This window comes from Dipodomys merriami, unplaced genomic scaffold (assembly GCF_024711535.1).
Source record: "Dipodomys merriami isolate MVZ:Mamm:240054 unplaced genomic scaffold, mDipMer1.0.p SCAF_3772, whole genome shotgun sequence".
Lineage (NCBI taxonomy): Eukaryota > Metazoa > Chordata > Mammalia > Rodentia > Heteromyidae > Dipodomys > Dipodomys merriami.
The window spans coordinates 1-15,777 of record NW_027205351.1 but is presented as its reverse complement, the minus strand read 5'-3'; the positions used below and the strand labels follow the sequence as shown (position 1 = coordinate 15,777).

Sequence of the window (15,777 nt, the reverse complement as noted above, 5' to 3'; positions counted from 1 at the left end):
TAGCTGCTCAGGAGGCAGAGATCTGAAAATCACGGTTCAAAGGCAGCCCAGGAAGGAAAGTCTGTGAGAATCTTCTCTCCAATTAACCACCAGAAAACCAGAAGTGGCATTGTGGCTCAAGTGGTAAGAGCACTAGCCTTGAGCAGAAAAAGAGCTCAGGGACAGCGCCCAGGCCCAGAGTTGAAGCTCCACAACCGACGACAACAACAAAAATGTTCAGTAATAAGTAAGGGAAGTGTTGCTGGGAGCCAAGCCACCAGGCCCTAAACAAGATGGCGAGAGGAAGGGAGGGAGGGAGGATTCAATGGCTGGACGAGTGAGTGACTGGACACATGGGTGGACAGATGATGATTGAGGGGCAAATGTATGCTTGGGTGGATGGACAGATAGGTGATGGATAAACGATGTATAGATGGATGAACAATGATTGGATAGATGATGGAAGGAGGGAGGGATGAATGGTGGATGGATGGATGGTAGGTGAGGGGTGATGGATGGATGAATGGGTGGGTGGATGGATGGGTGGATGAGTGGATGGGTAGATGAGTGGATGAGTGGGTGGATGAGTGGATGATGGAAGGATAGCTAGATGGGTGGACAGGTAGGTAAGTGGATGGATGGACTGGAGGGGTGGATGATAGACAGGCAGATGGGGGGACTCTCTGGGCCTTCCTTGGGCCGGGTGCTGAGGAGGAGCCCAGCCCTCGCGGGAGGCCTGGCCAGGGTTTCATGCCGGGGCAGGCCCAGCTGGGGCTGCAGGCCGGGAGGGTGCGGGGCTGGCAGCAGGAGGAGGAGGAAAAGCCAGGTCAGCCAGGGCCAGGGCCGGCTGTGCCAGGGACGCCGCGCCCCAGGCAGAGCGCCAGCCCTCCAATAGAGCCTCCATTGTAAGTGGATGACTGGGCTCCAGCGTCCGACCCTCCCCTCCCAGCGCCGTGTGAGACAGGAAACACAATCTGTTTTCTATTTATCATGGCTGCCAAGACGGCAACTCCCGCCCCCTCCGCCCTCCCCGCAGGGCGGAGCGGAGCACAGCCGTGACATTCCTCTTCCTCGGGCCCGGGAGAGCCTCTGGCGGCCGATGACGGTGACTCACCGGAGAGAAACGCCATGACAGACACCTGAAAGCAGCCTCTCCGCCGCCCCGCCCGGGAAGAGGCAGCCCAGAGGAGCTGAAAACATCCTGCTCTTCCTCACCGTGTGGCCTTGGGCCAGTCACTCAACCTCTCTGCTCAAGTTTCTTCATCTGTGACACAGGGCAGAGCAGGAAGGAAGGAGGAAGGCCCAGGACTCCGTGCTGGGGCCCAGGCACGGCTCCACGGCTCTTTCTTCTCGGCGTGGCAGTCAGAGGCGGGTGTTTCTGCCCCAGCCAGGGGAGCCGGGCTCTGCATGCGGCCGCAGGGCTGCCCAGCGCTGTCCTCTCATCCATCAAGGCCTGGGACTCGGCCCCCAGAGGCGGCCCTGGCTCGGTCCGGGGGGGTCTTTACCCCGGCCTGGCCCCGTCTCCGGGGAGCAGCCAGGGCGGGACAGACAGGATGGACAACGAGGACACAGACGCCCTGGATTGGCCGAGCCTCGAGTTCACAAAGACCCCGTGCCGGCCCGGGCAGCCGGACTCGGGGCCCAGTGGCGGCTCAGCCATCCAGCCTTCAGACTCTGTTTCCCGTTGGTGCCGTGGAGCGGCAGAGCCAGGGCGCTGACCTGACCACCGCCCCCCACCCCTTCTCTGTCAACGCCAATGTCAAGCTCTCCTGGTTTCTAAAGGAACAGTCGGGGCCGTGTCCCGCATTGGTTAAAGGTCGGCCTGCAGGACCCAGGCCTCACGCGCAGCCGGCTTCGCGGGGGCCACGCATGTTCCTTCCAGCAGTTTTGGGCCACTGTTTTGGCTCGTTGCTGCTGCCACGTAACAAGCATCCCCTCAGGCCTGGTGCTGCCACCCCTGCCAGCTGGCCAGGGTCACCCTGCCTGCCACCTGGTCACCGCGGTCCCCAGGCAGCCTGGCCGCACGCCAGCAGAGGACACCGCGTGTGGCACAAGGCCGCAGCCCGCCCTGAGTATGGCCAGCAGAGAGGCGCTGGGTAAGTGTTGGGGCCGAGAAGGAAGGCCACTGAGGACCACGTGACATGGCCCGTGCTGCTAAGCTGGGCTTGACCCCATGTCTTCACCCTGCACTGTGCCCTGCTGCAGCTCCTTCCAAAGCCAGGCACAGAGGCCTGGGCACAGCGGATCCGAGTGCAGGGTGAAGGTCTGGCTGGGGGGCGGGGCGGGGCTGGACCCTGCCCCCTCCCTCCTTCCATCAGGATGGAGGCAGTCCAGTGCCCCGGCACCCAAGAAAGCTGCCGGGGTTGCCGGGCCATTGGCCGCTCTCTCCTCAGCGGTCAGCCAGGTTCCTCGGCCGCGCTGCAGTGCAGCTGCCCAGTACCAAGCCCTGGCACCGCTCCGGGCAGCGACACGGGACCCAGGCTGCCTGTGGCCGCCCCAACCCATCATCCCCCGGACAGCATGGGGGCAGCACAGGGGACCTCTGCCAGCTGGCGGCCGCTCCAACAATCAGCGGGTGTCCCTAGAGGCAGAGGACCACCCATGCAACCGGGCCAATCACCCACCAGCAGGCAGAACCTCATCCAATCACAATCAGCTTGGAGTGCCCGTCCCATCACCAGTCAGCAGTGGGGACCCAGGACATGGCCACCTTCACTGTGGAGGATTTGCCAATCTTGGGTAACAGGAGGGGGCCAGGCTGGGCCCCCGGGGTCCACCCGCGTGGGCCGGCCACTGGGACCCATTGCTCAGGAGAAATGAGGCCCGCCTTGTGTGTATGTGTGGCGGGGGGAGCGCACTGGGAAGACAAACACCTCCTTCCCACCACCAAGCCTCCAGACGCTGTGACTTTACCCTGACATTCTGGAAGCAGGAGACATTACCAGACAGCGCTCTCTCCGCTGACGTTATCTCTTAATTACAGTCTGGAGGAACGCTGCAGAAAATGGCCCCTAACGAGCTCACTGGCAGCAGGCAGCCATAGCTGCTCTGCAGGCACGGGCCGCTGAGCCCCGCTCCCGCAATTGAGGGGGACACGCGGCGGCGGGGCTGTGAGTGTGCAGCACAAGGCCACGCGTGTGCCGGAGGAGGGCGGCGGGGCTGTGAGTGTGCAGCGCAAGGCCACGCGTGTGCGGGAGGAGGGCGGTGGGGCTGTGAGTGTGCAGCGCAAGGCCACGCCTGTGCGGGAGGAGGGCGGCGGGCTGCGGCCACGGCTGGCCTCACCTGGCCCCTGGTGTCCCGCCGCCCACACGCCCAGGGGCTCCAACCAGAGCCCCGCACCCAGCACTGGCTCTGCCAGCCCCTCAGGATGGCTGTGAATTTGGCACAAAGGACAGACATTGACTCGTTTTCGTTTTTCAGGAAATTAATTCTGCAGCAGGCTGGGCAGCAGCCTGGCTGAGGTCCCACCCTGCAGCTCTCCGGGGTCCTGCAGGGTAGAGGAAATGTTCTCCAAAGTTCCAAGGGACTGGGCATCAGGGCAGGGGCCTTGGAATCAAAAACGGAGGCCAGAACAGCCATGAAGAAAGTCAAGCACCAGGCACTGTGGCTCACGCCTGTAATCCTAGCTCATTGAGAGCTGAGGTTCTGAGGATTGCAGTCTGAAGCCAGCCAGGGCAGGAAAATGTCCGTGAGACTCTTCCAATTCACTAGCAAAGGGTGATAAGGGGAACTGTGGTTCAAGTGAAAACACTAAGAGACAGTGCCCAGACCCTGAGGTGACCTCCCAGGAGCAGCACGTGCACGCACACCCACACCCACACCCACGCATGCACACCCACTCCCCCACACACACCGAGAGCTCCCGACCGTAGCCATCAGAAGCAGCCGGAGTGACCATGTGAGTTCAAGTCTTCAAAGAGCCTCTGGCTGGGTAGCCCAAGCAACTATTCCACCCTCTCTGAGCCTTTCAGGCTGAGGCTCAGAGAAGTCGTGACTTGTTCTAGGTCTCACAGTAATAAATCACAAACCGGGGATTCAATCCCCCACACTAGAAGGTGGAGTGTCCACGGTTAGCGTTTACACATTCCCTCACCCAGACTCTTCTCTTAACTGTGACTGGGAGTCCCTAATTATAGCCCCAGGGAATCCACACCTCTAAACGCCAGCTGCTCTTGCTAAGGAAGGATAAAGGGACCGGCAGTGTTCCCGATGGGTGGGGGTCAGGGCCCGTTCACCAGCGCTGGCCCTGGCAGCTGTTCCAGTCACAGGTGAAGAGCACAGGCCAGACGCCCATGGCGTCCCCTGCAGTCCCCCCCCCCCGGCCTCCCAGGCTCTGCAGCGTCTCTGTGGCCCTGTGGCCGCTGGATGCCGCCATTAACATCCCACTCTCCCTGTCCAGAGCGCCGCAGGGCGGGACGGCCACTCTGGGGTTTTCTGGGGGTGGCTGCTGCCCTCACCTGCCAAGTCTCAGGGGGTCTGGCAGGACCGCCTGTGGTTAGCTGTGCTCCCAGAAAAGCAAAAGGGAAGCCGGGGTCACTGGTGGCCAGTGGGGGCTGGGCAGTGAGGGGACACTGCTCGGGCTCCAAGAAGCTGGGGGCCTCAGTTTCCCCACAGCAGGCCTGTTGCAGGGAGGGAGGTACCCAGCTCTGGCAGCTGCCCGGCCCAGTGCTTGCCGGGGAGCCGGGGAACCTCAGCCAGGTCTGGGAGAGTGCGAGGGCCCTGCCTCCCGTCGGAGCCCACAGCTCAGGCGTGCGAGGGGAAGTCCCCTTCAGAGCACAGGCCCAGGGACGCAGCGTGCAGCACAGCAACCACAGCATGGATGTCCTAGGCCCTGGGCCCAAGGGCTGGGCCGCAGCGACCCCTGGTGGCTGGCCCAGCACTCGCAGTTGCCCTATGGGCCACGTCCCAGGCTGACCCTAGGGTTCTTACAAGAGTTCCTGGTTGGCCGGGCGCTGGTGGCTCACGCCTGTAATCCTAGCTACTCAGGAGGCTGAGATCTGAGGATCGCGGTTCAAAGCCAGCCCGGGCAGGAGAGACCGTGAGACTCCTATCTCCAATAAACCACCAGAAAACCGGAAGTGGCGCTGTAGCTCAAGTGGTAGAGCACTCGCCTTGAGCTAAAGAGCTGAGGGACAGCGCCCAGGCCCAGAGTTCAAGCCCCACGACCGACAAAAAAAAAAAAAAAGAGTTCCTGGTTGCCAGTCACTGGTGGCTCATGCCTGTCACGCTACCTACTCAAGAGGCTGAGATCTGAGCATCATGGTTCGAAGCCAGCCAGGGCAAGAAGTCCACATGAGACTCTTATCTCCAATAAACCACCAGAAAACCAGAAGTGGAGCTGTGGCTCAAAGTGGCAGAGCACTAGCCTTGAGCAGAAAATTGCTCAGGGGCAGTGCCCAGGCCCTGATTCAAGCCCCCCTCCCAGACCCCTGTCCTACACTGAGTTCAAGCCCCCCACTCCGTCCCGTACTAACCACACCTGAGGCTCAGGTCTGCCAGAGTGGCCATGTGACCAGCACTAATGTACCCTGAGGCACGAGGCTGTGGCACTGGGAAAAATGTGCCTCCCGGAGCTCTCAGCCTGGTGCCCTGTGCTCGCTGCTGGACCCCTCCGTCCTGCTGCCTCCCAGCAACCCCAGACCCAGCATAGGACAGACAGCAGTCACGATGCTCCACCAACGCCTGCCAGTCCCCACCATTGAATCCTAAATGACAGAGCCCCCCCACCCTGGCTTCCCATGCTCCAGTAGCCCCCACAGCTTTCACGGGCTACCCCAGAGCCTTGACATGTGTACCTCCTGGTTCCTGGAGTGCCCTTTTGTGGATCTCTTCAACTCCAACAGGGATCAGAATACATGGCACTTCTCAGGGGAAACTTCTAGAAGCATTCTCCTGCCCCTCCCTCCCCCAGCGCCTTGCTCCTCTCCTCCCTGGAGTTACCCCAGGACGGAGCCTGGGCACAAAGCTTTGTGTCCATTAGACCATTAGATCTCCAAAGCAGATGCAAATGGCACCCCCCCACCCCCCGTTTCTGTGGTCCTGTCCTCATGGCACTCTTCTGTCCCCAGGACAACTTGTCCTTGGAGACCTGCTGGAGCCACACTGGTCCCTAGGAAGCCCCACGGCCCTGAGTTCAAAACCAAACACCTGGCACAGGCTCCTGAGCCAAGCTGTGACCCCAGGGAACAGGCTTGTTCAAATCCGCGTGCCCAGCTCGCCACCTGGTGGCCATCCCCGGAACTTCCCAGACCCAGCCTGCAGCCAGGGAGGGGCAGGGCCGGTGGGAGGATGGACAGACAGCCCTACACTTCAGAGACCCCTCCAAGGCAGCAGGGGGCAGAGCCTCCGGGTGACGGGCCTGAGCTCAGGCCCCAGCCCGGCGCCCAGCAGCAGGGCCTCGGGATCCGCGGGCCAGCCCTGTGTGCCCCCAACCCCCAGCTCCAGTTCAAAGAGGAAGGGCTGAGGGGCGCCACTGCTGGCTGGTGGCCTGACCTGGCGGCCCCTGGGGACAGAGGGCGGCCCCTGGGGACAGAGGGCGGCCCCTGGGGACAGAGGGTGGCCCCTGGGGACAGAGGGTGGCCCCTGGGGACAGAGGGTGGCCCCTGGGGACAGAGGGTGGCCGTGCTGACCGCGGCGGGCGGCTTGGCCACGGGGAACCCCAGGAGCCCCCAAAGTGCCCTCCCACCCCAGGCCTGTGCCAGGGGCAAGGACACCTGAGCCCCAGCACTCACCCACTTTAGCCGAGGCCAGGACCCCCAGCCCACAGCGCTACCAGGTTCACCTGTCAGAAAGGTTTATTGTTTCAACGAGGAATTCCTTGTAAAAGCTGACACAATTTCTCTTCCAGTAGAAAAGGGCAGCGGCCCCTGGCCTGGGTGCACCCGGGCCCTGCCCGGGCATCTTGGCCCCTGCTTGGCACCTGAGAGCTGAGGATGTGAGGGGATGGGCGGGGCCTGCACTGGGAGGAGGCGGGGGGGGGGGGGGGAGGTGACACCCTGGGCCTGTGGTCGCAGGGACCGGGCTCTGTGCACAGGAGACCCTGAGGCAGCCCTTGCGGGTGGCCTGCATCCTCTGCCTGGCCCCAGCCTGGCCTCTCTGCGTGGATGAGTGACCAGCAGCGCCACGACACCTGGCCAGGGAAGCACGGGTGGCAGTGGGGTAGCCAGGGCCTGGCTCAGCTGGGAGGGCGGGCGCAGCCACGCGGAGAGGAGGGCGGCCTCTCCCTGGGCTCCACAGTGGTGGCTCTGTCCCCAAGCACCAGCTCATGTCCAGACAGGCGTGGCACAACCAGCAGGTAGGTGGCGCTGGGGTCAGGCTGTGGGGCTGGTGGGCCGTCTGCAGACAGAGTCTTCAAGAAGCGGGGTGCAGGGGCTGGGGGACCGGTCTGGCTGAGTGGCTAGGCTTGGGGGGCTCCCGGAGTCCTTGGCACCCTGCAGAGAAAGGGGGGGCCAGTCACTAGCCTGTCCCCCAGCCCCTAAACACCAGCTCCTCAGAGAGGGCATGGGGCGACGAAGCCACCCCTCCCTCCAAACAGGGAAACCGAGGCCCAGAGAGAGAGAGCAGAGGAAGGTGTGGGCGGTGCCACACTGTCACTCCCAGAAATGACCCAAGTATCCGTGCCAGGAGAATGCATTTCCCATCAGGGCCACGTGACCCTGGCCAGCGCCTAGGCTGAGGCTCACAGAACAGCGCTGGTGCACCTACTGCACCCCCACAACTGCAGGAGGGGGCGGGGAGAACACCCCCGCCCTGCAGCAGCAGGGGGGCTGGGGCCGGGAGCCTGGGGAGATGATCCAGACAGAAGAGGGAGGTGCGGCAGAGTGAGCAGAGACTACATCCTATCATCCTATCTGGTTTTGCATTTCAAACCTCCAGTGTGGAGAAGCTTGACAGTTAAGAACAGGAGGTGGCCGAGCGCACATCTATAGTACGGGCTGAGGAGACAGAGGCGGGAAAGTTCGACACCACCCTCGGCCTACCCCAAGACTCTGCCATGACAATAAGAAGATGTACAGCTGGGAGCCGGTGGTCACCTCGACAGGAGCTGCCCAGGAGGCAGAGGTCAGGACGGCAGTTCAAAAAGTTGCTGACCATCCCCTCTGCCCCCAACCTCACCAGACAAGGCTGAGCAAGGGGCTGACCCGCGACGCGACTCACAATGACCCAAGCCAAAAGAGCAGGAGTTGCGGCTCGAGTGGTAGAGCACAAGCCTAGCATGGAGCCCTAAATTCAAACCCCTCAGTACTGGGAAAGCAGAAACCCAAGCCCAAACCTACCCATCAGGCCCATGGGAAGCGGCTCCTCCACACTTTGGAGCCCCGGCCTCCTGAGACACAGGTCATGCGCTCAGGAGCCAGGACAGCAGAGACAGACAGAGGAGAACGCAGAATGTGGGAAAGATGGAGCTGGTAAGAACATCTCCCCAAGGGCCACCTGTCCAGCTGCGCCCACAGCCTGCTGCCCGCCCGCGGCCTCCGCCCGCCGCACCTCTGCCCAGCGCCCCATGGAGCTGCCTCTGCCACAAGCCCCTGGGGGCCACCCCACACCCAGGGGCCCACAACGGGTGGGGGCCTCCCCTCCACGCCCAGACTGCACCAAGCTGGGCGGGGCTCAAGGCGCACCTGGGGCAGTGGGTCCCAAGGTCGCAGCTTCTCTAATAACGAGAAACGGAGCGTGTTGGCAAAATAATCAGCAACCCCCTTGGCCTGAGCCTCACCGTCCTGGGTTCAGGAGTAGGGTGCCCACCAAGAAGAGGCCCAGAAAGGCCCGGGGCAGCGCGCCTTGCCCGCACTGGGGGCTGTCCTTGGGCCCTGGGACGCCCTGCCGAGCCCTGCCGCCCCCCTGGCCTAGGAACAGGGCTGGCGCCTCTCAGCCAGGCAGGTGGGTGCTCCCCACAGAACCTCCCCCTGCCAGTCCCAATTGACAGGCCTGGCAACAGCCCCACAGGGAGCCGCGGGACGCGCTGCTCGGAACCGGCTTCCAGTGCAGCCAGCTGGGTGTGACAGGGACTCACCCCCACTTAAAATGACTCGGTGGGCTCACACCTGCCATCCTAGAGACTCAGGAGACTGAGATCTGAGGATCACGGTTCAAAGCCAGCCTGGGCAGGGAAGTCTGTTTGACTCTCATCTCCAATATACTACTCAAAAGAAAGCTGGAAGTGGCTCTGTGGCTCCAGTGGGAGAGTGCCGTCCTTGAGCGCAAAGGCTCAGGGGCAGAGCCCAGGCCCAGAGTTCAAGCCTAGAACTGGCAAAAAACAAAAACCAAACAAAAACCCCTCAGTGTACCAGGTAGAATTTCCCGTGGGAGTGCAACCGGACAACCGGGATGCAGCTGGTGCTCGGCTCCGCATGCATCCCGCTCTTGATGAGTTACCCCGACTCAGGCCCATGCTTCTCGGAGGGTCCGTGAAGATGCAGACCCCTCAGGACCGGGCTCCGGGGTGAGAGGACCCCCACTTCCAGCAGCCTCCCCAGTGAGGGCCCAACCCTGGCCGGCAAGGTTCCACCTTGCAAATGAGACAGGAGCCCAGAGGTGCCACGGCACGGCCCTCCTCCCAGCACTGCCCGGGGCCCAACGGTGGCGCCCCCATGGAGGCCACGGGCAGGCATTCACCCCTGCAGACAGGCAGCGGGACTGGGTTACCTGGTACCCACCTACAGTCGGGCCTCCTGCAGCACTGTGCCCTTGGCCGCTGGCTTCATCAGCGACTCAGAGTAGGCCTGAATGGCCTCCTTATCCTCGGAGCCCTTCTTACCTCCACTCCAAAATAAATAGCATCTCTCCTAGAAGACAACCAAGCTTGTTTAAAGGCCACCTGCCCGGAATCAGAGATGTGTGCCTGCACAGCACCCAGGGCAGCTCAGAGACGCCAGGCCTGGCGTGCCAACCCAGCGTCACCAGGAAAAAGAGAAAGAAAAAACATCCACTCCCAGGAGTGATGGTGTATGCCTGGAAGCCCAGCTACTTGGGAAGCCAAGGCAGGAGAATTGGGGGTTCAAGGCCAGCCAGGGTTGAGATTCAAAAGCAAAATACAGACTAGAGGCATGGTTCAAGTGTTAAGAGTACCTCCTTAGCAAACAAAGGCACCAGGTGTTAAAATACACACACACACACACACACACACACACACACACACTCACACACACTCTCTCCCTCTCCCTCTCTCTCTTTCTTTCTCAAAACACAGGCCTAGGGGACTCAGATAAAAGAACACAAGGCCTTGAACACAAAAACAAAAATGGAAAGGCTAGGAAAGAAAAGTCCCTCTGGAAAGCACCCTCGCCAGCGCGCGGTTTTTAAAAAGAAATCAAGACAAGGCACCAAAGCAGCCAGGCCTGCCAGGCCAGGGAAAGACACGAAATGTGGTGTTACAGCTGGCTGCCGGTGACTCACGTCGATAATCCCCAGATGAGAGGATCACGGTTCAAAGCCAGCCCAGATGGAAAAGACCGTGAGACTATCTCCAATTAACCACCAAAAAGCTGGAAGCGAAGGTGTGGCTCAAGTGGCAGAGTGCCAGCCTGGGATGAAATGCCAAGCAAGAGTGTGAGGCACTGAGTTCAAGCCCCAGTACCAACACACACACACACACACACACACACACACACACACACACACACACACAAACACACACACACACACACACACACACACACACACACACACACACACACACACACACACGCCGAGGCGCCCTGCAAAGTCGGGAGCATGGGGCCACAGAAAGGACGGACTCCTGTGGCCTGGGGTGAGGCTGCCGGAGTGAGACACTGTCCGCTGTCCTCTCCCTCCCAGGGACAGCTGAAGAAGAGCAGGAGGGACCTGAGGACCCCGGTGCCCAGCCCTCTGCTCTGCCCAGTGTCAAGCATCCCCATCTGTGTTGCCGCCCTGGGGGCCGCAGGCCGGAGCCTGGGGCCTGGTCTCCTCTGCCCTCCTAGCCTGGCAGCCCCGGGCTGCCACTGAGCTGTGACGGGAAGGGAGCGTCCAGCAGTGCTGCCTGGACCACAGCCTCGGGGAAATCAGGTGACACAGTGGGCCTGGAGGTTTCTTCTGGAGGCTGGGGCTCTGGAAGGAAGTTGGGGGCCAGGAGCAGGGGTGGGGAGGCTTAGAATGGAAGTCAAGGCCCAGGCCCAGATGAAGAGTCCAGGGTAAGTTTTGATCCCCATAGCAAGCAAGGAAGCACCCACACCTTCTCAAGAGTGGAAAGAGAACCCATTGGCCAGAAGAAAGATCTGGAAAGCAGCGCTGGGGGTGTAGGGATCAGAAGTGAGCGCAGCCCCCACCCCGCCCACTGGGCTGCCCAGCTACATGTAGGTGGGCCCCAGTGGGCGGCTTTCGGGGCAGGGAGGCCAAGTGGGCTATCATAGCCTCCGGGCCTAAGGCCACGGCTCCACCCCTCACACCTGCCCTCCCTGCCCTGACTGGGGCCCCAACCTGGTCTCTGGACCTCATGCTCTGATTCTTTCTGGATGCCCCACACAGGTGCACAATGCCTCCCCCAAAATAAATTACGGGACATACACTGGAAGGCAAAGGACAGGAGTGGGGTGGTGGGCAGCTGGCCCACCTTGTATAGACCAACACTGGGTGCACCTGGGCTCTACACCCCTGCTTCGCCCTCCCAGTCCAGGCCCTCCCTGCCTATATCTGACCTCCTTGCTTTAAAGACTTCTGGAAGATTCCCATTGCTCCAGAAATCAGTCCAAGCTGCTCACCCTGCACCCAAGGGCCCTCAGACACAAGCCCCCCTCTCCCCCACAACCCCCAGAGTCCCTCTCCACCGCCTTTCTGTGATCACTGCCTCCCAATGCCTTGCTGGGGGATCCAAGTCTGGATCCCACCTCTTCCTGACCAGATGGGTGCCCGGGCACCCAGACAGGTGCTGTCCAATCTGAGAGCCACTGAGAAACAGATAAGCCACATGGAGTATAATATACACACTGAGCTAGTGAGCTGGGCACTGGTACCAGTGGCTCATGTCTATAATCCTAGCTACTCAGGAGGCTGAGACCTGAAGATCACAATTCAAAGCCAGCCCCAGCAGTAAAGTCCATGAAACTCCAATTAACAATTATCTGCAATTATCAACCAGAAAACCGGAAGTGGTTCTGTGGCTCAATGTGGTAGAGCGCTAGCCTTGAGCAAAAGAGTGCAGGCCCAGCCGAGCGCTGGTGGCTCATGCCTGTAATCCTAGCTACTCAGTAGGCTGAAATATGAGGATCGAGGTTCAAAGCCAGCCTGGGCAGGAAAGACTGAGACTCTTATCTCCAATAAACCACCAGAAAACTGGAAGTGGTGCTGTAGCTCAAGTGGTAGAGCGCTCACCTTGAGCTGAAGAGCACAGGGACAGCGCCCAGGCCCAGAGTTCAAGCCCCACAACTGAAAAAAAAAAAAAGAGTGCAGGCCCTGGCTGTGGATTTTGCTGGTACAAAGGATGGCGACCATCTGTTTCACAGTTTGCTTTTCCTGATAAACCTGTGAAGACCTATCAACCTAGACAAAAAACTGCCTGCCACCAGTGCTGTGGTTAAAGGGATGGGTGGGGCCTTATCCAACAAATGACAATAAAATCTTTTAACAACAACAACAAAAAAGCGCAGGGACAGCGCCCAGGCCCTGAGTTCAAGCCCTACGACCGACCAAGACAAAAAAACAAAACCAACCCAAATCTCCACTGAGTCAGAGACCTAATCTGGTGGAAGACAGCACAAACACACCGTTTGCGTCGGTCACGTGGCCGTGATGTCCCCGGGCTCTCTCCGGCTCACGCCGGTTACAACTGGATTACCTTCGCTCGTCTCTGCCCTGAACGTGGCGAGTGGAACTGCACGCTCAAACCACACTCAGGCTCACCTTTCACCCCACCCTGGGCGGCGAGATGACACCCAGCTCACAACGGAGCCCAGGCTGGCCTGGAGCTCCCCACCCTGCCTCGGCCTCCTGCCTTCCTCCCCGGCTCCTTCACCAGCCCGGCCCAGCAGCAGCCCGCAGAACAGACAGAGCGGAGAGCGGAGAGCGGAGGGCGCAGAGCAGAGGCTGCGGGACGCGCAGGGAAGGCGAGCTCCGGCCCCGCCCCGAGGCCCCGCCCGCCCCGGGCCCCGCCCCGCCCTACCCTGCTCCGCCTGACCCTCCCCATTCTCTCCCTCCCCCACCACTCTCTACTATCCTCACCCACTCAGGGCGCCGCCCAGGGCGAGCACACATACTGCGCGTAGTGCAGCACCAGGGGCAGCAGCACCAGCTGCGTGTAGAACGTGCGCAGCGGCGCGCCCTCCATGGCCCCGCTCTGCAAGGCGGGACCGACGATAATCCAGCGGACACCTTCCCCACCAGCCCCTTCTCCTCCGCGACCCTGCCCCTTCCCCTCCCAGGATTCCCTCCTTCAGTACACCGACTACATGACTACATTTCCCAAAGTGCCTTGCAGCCGGGACCATGCAGTTACGCTGTAACCAAATGGGAAATGGGTTTGGCCCCCGCCCACGCGCTTGTGACTGTTCGACCGGACGGAATCCGAGGACGCCAGGGGCGCGGAAGGGACGGAAAGCGCCTGGAGCCAGAAAGGCCGCGTGGGGCCGAACAGGCCCTCCCGTTAACCAGCGAAAAGCCAGGCTGGAGGAGTGCCTGCAGCTGTGACGCGCTCAGCAAGAGAGCCCTGCAGGCGCGAGGTCCTGAACTCAAGGCCCAGCATTTAAAAATAAAACACAAACGGGGTGGGGACTCATCGCCAGGTGCAGCCGTCCCGCCCCCACCCGGGCTGACCACGGAGCTGGCGGCGGCCCCAGCCCCGCGTCCCTGCGAGTGCGCCCCGCCTCACCTGGCCAAACCACATCAGCGGCAGGACCACCGGCTCGATCTTCCCGGTTTGCCTGGAAGCGGGAGTAGAGCGGGTGAGCTTGGCAGTGCGGGGCAGGGGACGCGGGCCGTGGCGTGCCGGGGGGAGAGACGCGCGTGTGACTAGACAGGGCGGGTCTAGTCTAGGGGGCGGTACCCGGGGGCGGGGCGTGTCTAGGGGCGGCACTTAGGGGCGTGGTGTCTGGGGCGGCACTTAGGGGCGGGGCTGGGGCGGCACTTAGGGGCGTGGTGTCTGGGGCGGGACTCAGGGGCGGGACTGGGGCGGCACTTAGGGGCGGGGCTGGGGCGGCACTTAGGGGCGTGGTGTCTGGGGCAGGGCTGGGGCGGTACTTAGGGGCGTGGTGTCTGGGGCGGTAGTTAGGGGCGTGGTGTCTGGGGCGGGACTCAGGGGCGGTACTGGGGCGGTACTTAGGGGCAGGGCTGGGGCGGTACTTAGGGGCGTGGTGTCTGGGGCGGTACTCAGGGCGGGGCTGTACTCAGGGGGCGGGGCTTGGCGCGGGGCGGGGCTGTACTCAGGGGGCGGGGCTGGGGCGGGGCTTGGCGCGGGGGCCAGGTGCCTGTCCTGCCCGGCTGGCTGGTGTCCCTGCCTCCGCTGTGCGTTTGCAGGACAGGGACCCTCAGGGGGTCTCGCCTGGCAGAGAGCCACCAGCCTCACAATTTGAATCGTCTTAGTGGGCCCAGAGGGGCTGGGAAGGTGGCTCAATGGTAGAGTGCTTGCCTCGCATGCATGAAGCCCTGGGTTCAATTCCTCAGCCCTGCATACACAGAAAATGCTGGAAGTAGTGCTGTGGCTCAAGTGGTAGAGCGCTAGCCTTGGGCAAAGAAGCTCAGGGACAGTGCCCAGGACTGGCAAGAAATAAATAAAAATTCACATCTTAGCCAGGCACCTGTGGTTCACACCTGTAATCCTAACTAGGATATGAGTTCAAAGCCAGCCTGGGCAGGAAAGTCCTTGAAACTCCTATGTCCAATCAACCTTGAGCACAGCAGCTCAGGGACAGTGTCCAGGCCCTGAATTCAAGTCCCACCACTGACAATAAAAAATTCAAGCCGGGCGCTGGTGGCTCACGCCTGTAATCCTAGCTACTCAGGAGGCTGAGATCTGAGGATCGCGGTTCAAAGCCAGCCCAGGCAGGAGAGACCGTGAGACTCCTATCTCCAATAAAGCACCAGAAAACCGGAAGTGGCGCTGTAGCTCAAGTGGTAGAGCGCTCGCCTTGAGCTGAAGAGCTGAGGGACAGCGCCCAGGCCCAGAGTTCAAGCCCCACGACCGACAAAAAAAAAAAAATTCACATCTCCATGGCAAGGGCTCCCAGGACTTGGCTGATATCCTAGTGTCCCCTTATAAACCAGAACCTTACTTTTGTTCAAGATGGAAATTTAACCTGGGTTTGGGGAGCTGTGTGTGTAAATTCTGATGTGTCTGATTCGTGACACAGTAACAGAAACTTTGGGGGGGGGGGCGGGGGTCACCATGACTTCAACTCTGGACCTAGGTGCTGTCCCTGAGTTCTTCAGCCCAAGACAAGTGCTCTACCACTTGAGCCATAGCACCACTTCCCGTTTTCTGGTGGTTAATTGGAGATAAGAGTCTCACGGGCTTTCCTGCCTGAGCTGGCTTTGAACCTTTTTCCTTAGATCTCAGCCTCCTGAGTAGCTAGGATTACAGGTATGAGCCACTGGTACCTGGCTAACAGAAACTTTTTGTAAGATAGCTGTTTCCCTTTCAGATGCCTGAATGCAGATGCAATAGTTGGAGCTCCAGCAGCCATTTGAACTGGAGATGAACTTGAGGATAGAGACCTCAAAGTGCTAGAAAAATGGAGCCCACAAGCTGGGCTATGGCTCGTTGGTAAAGCAGTTGCTTACACTGTGCAAGGTACTGTGTTCAATCCTTGGCATCACAAACAGACAAAAGTAGGAACAGAAAGATGGGGTGGT

General features: G+C 61.0%; 1 long non-coding RNA gene across 1 annotated transcript; it reads right to left on the bottom strand.

The window, feature by feature from the left end:
- Positions 1-6,761: 6,761 nt before the first annotated feature.
- LOC138804870 (uncharacterized) lies at positions 6,762-12,911 on the bottom strand. Its single transcript, XR_011365364.1, has 3 exons — positions 12,699-12,911; positions 9,636-9,764; positions 6,762-7,409 (listed from the first exon to the last, which is right to left on the bottom strand). It is a non-coding gene; the product is annotated as an uncharacterized lncRNA (long non-coding RNA).
- Between the last annotated feature and the right edge of the window lie 2,866 nt (positions 12,912-15,777).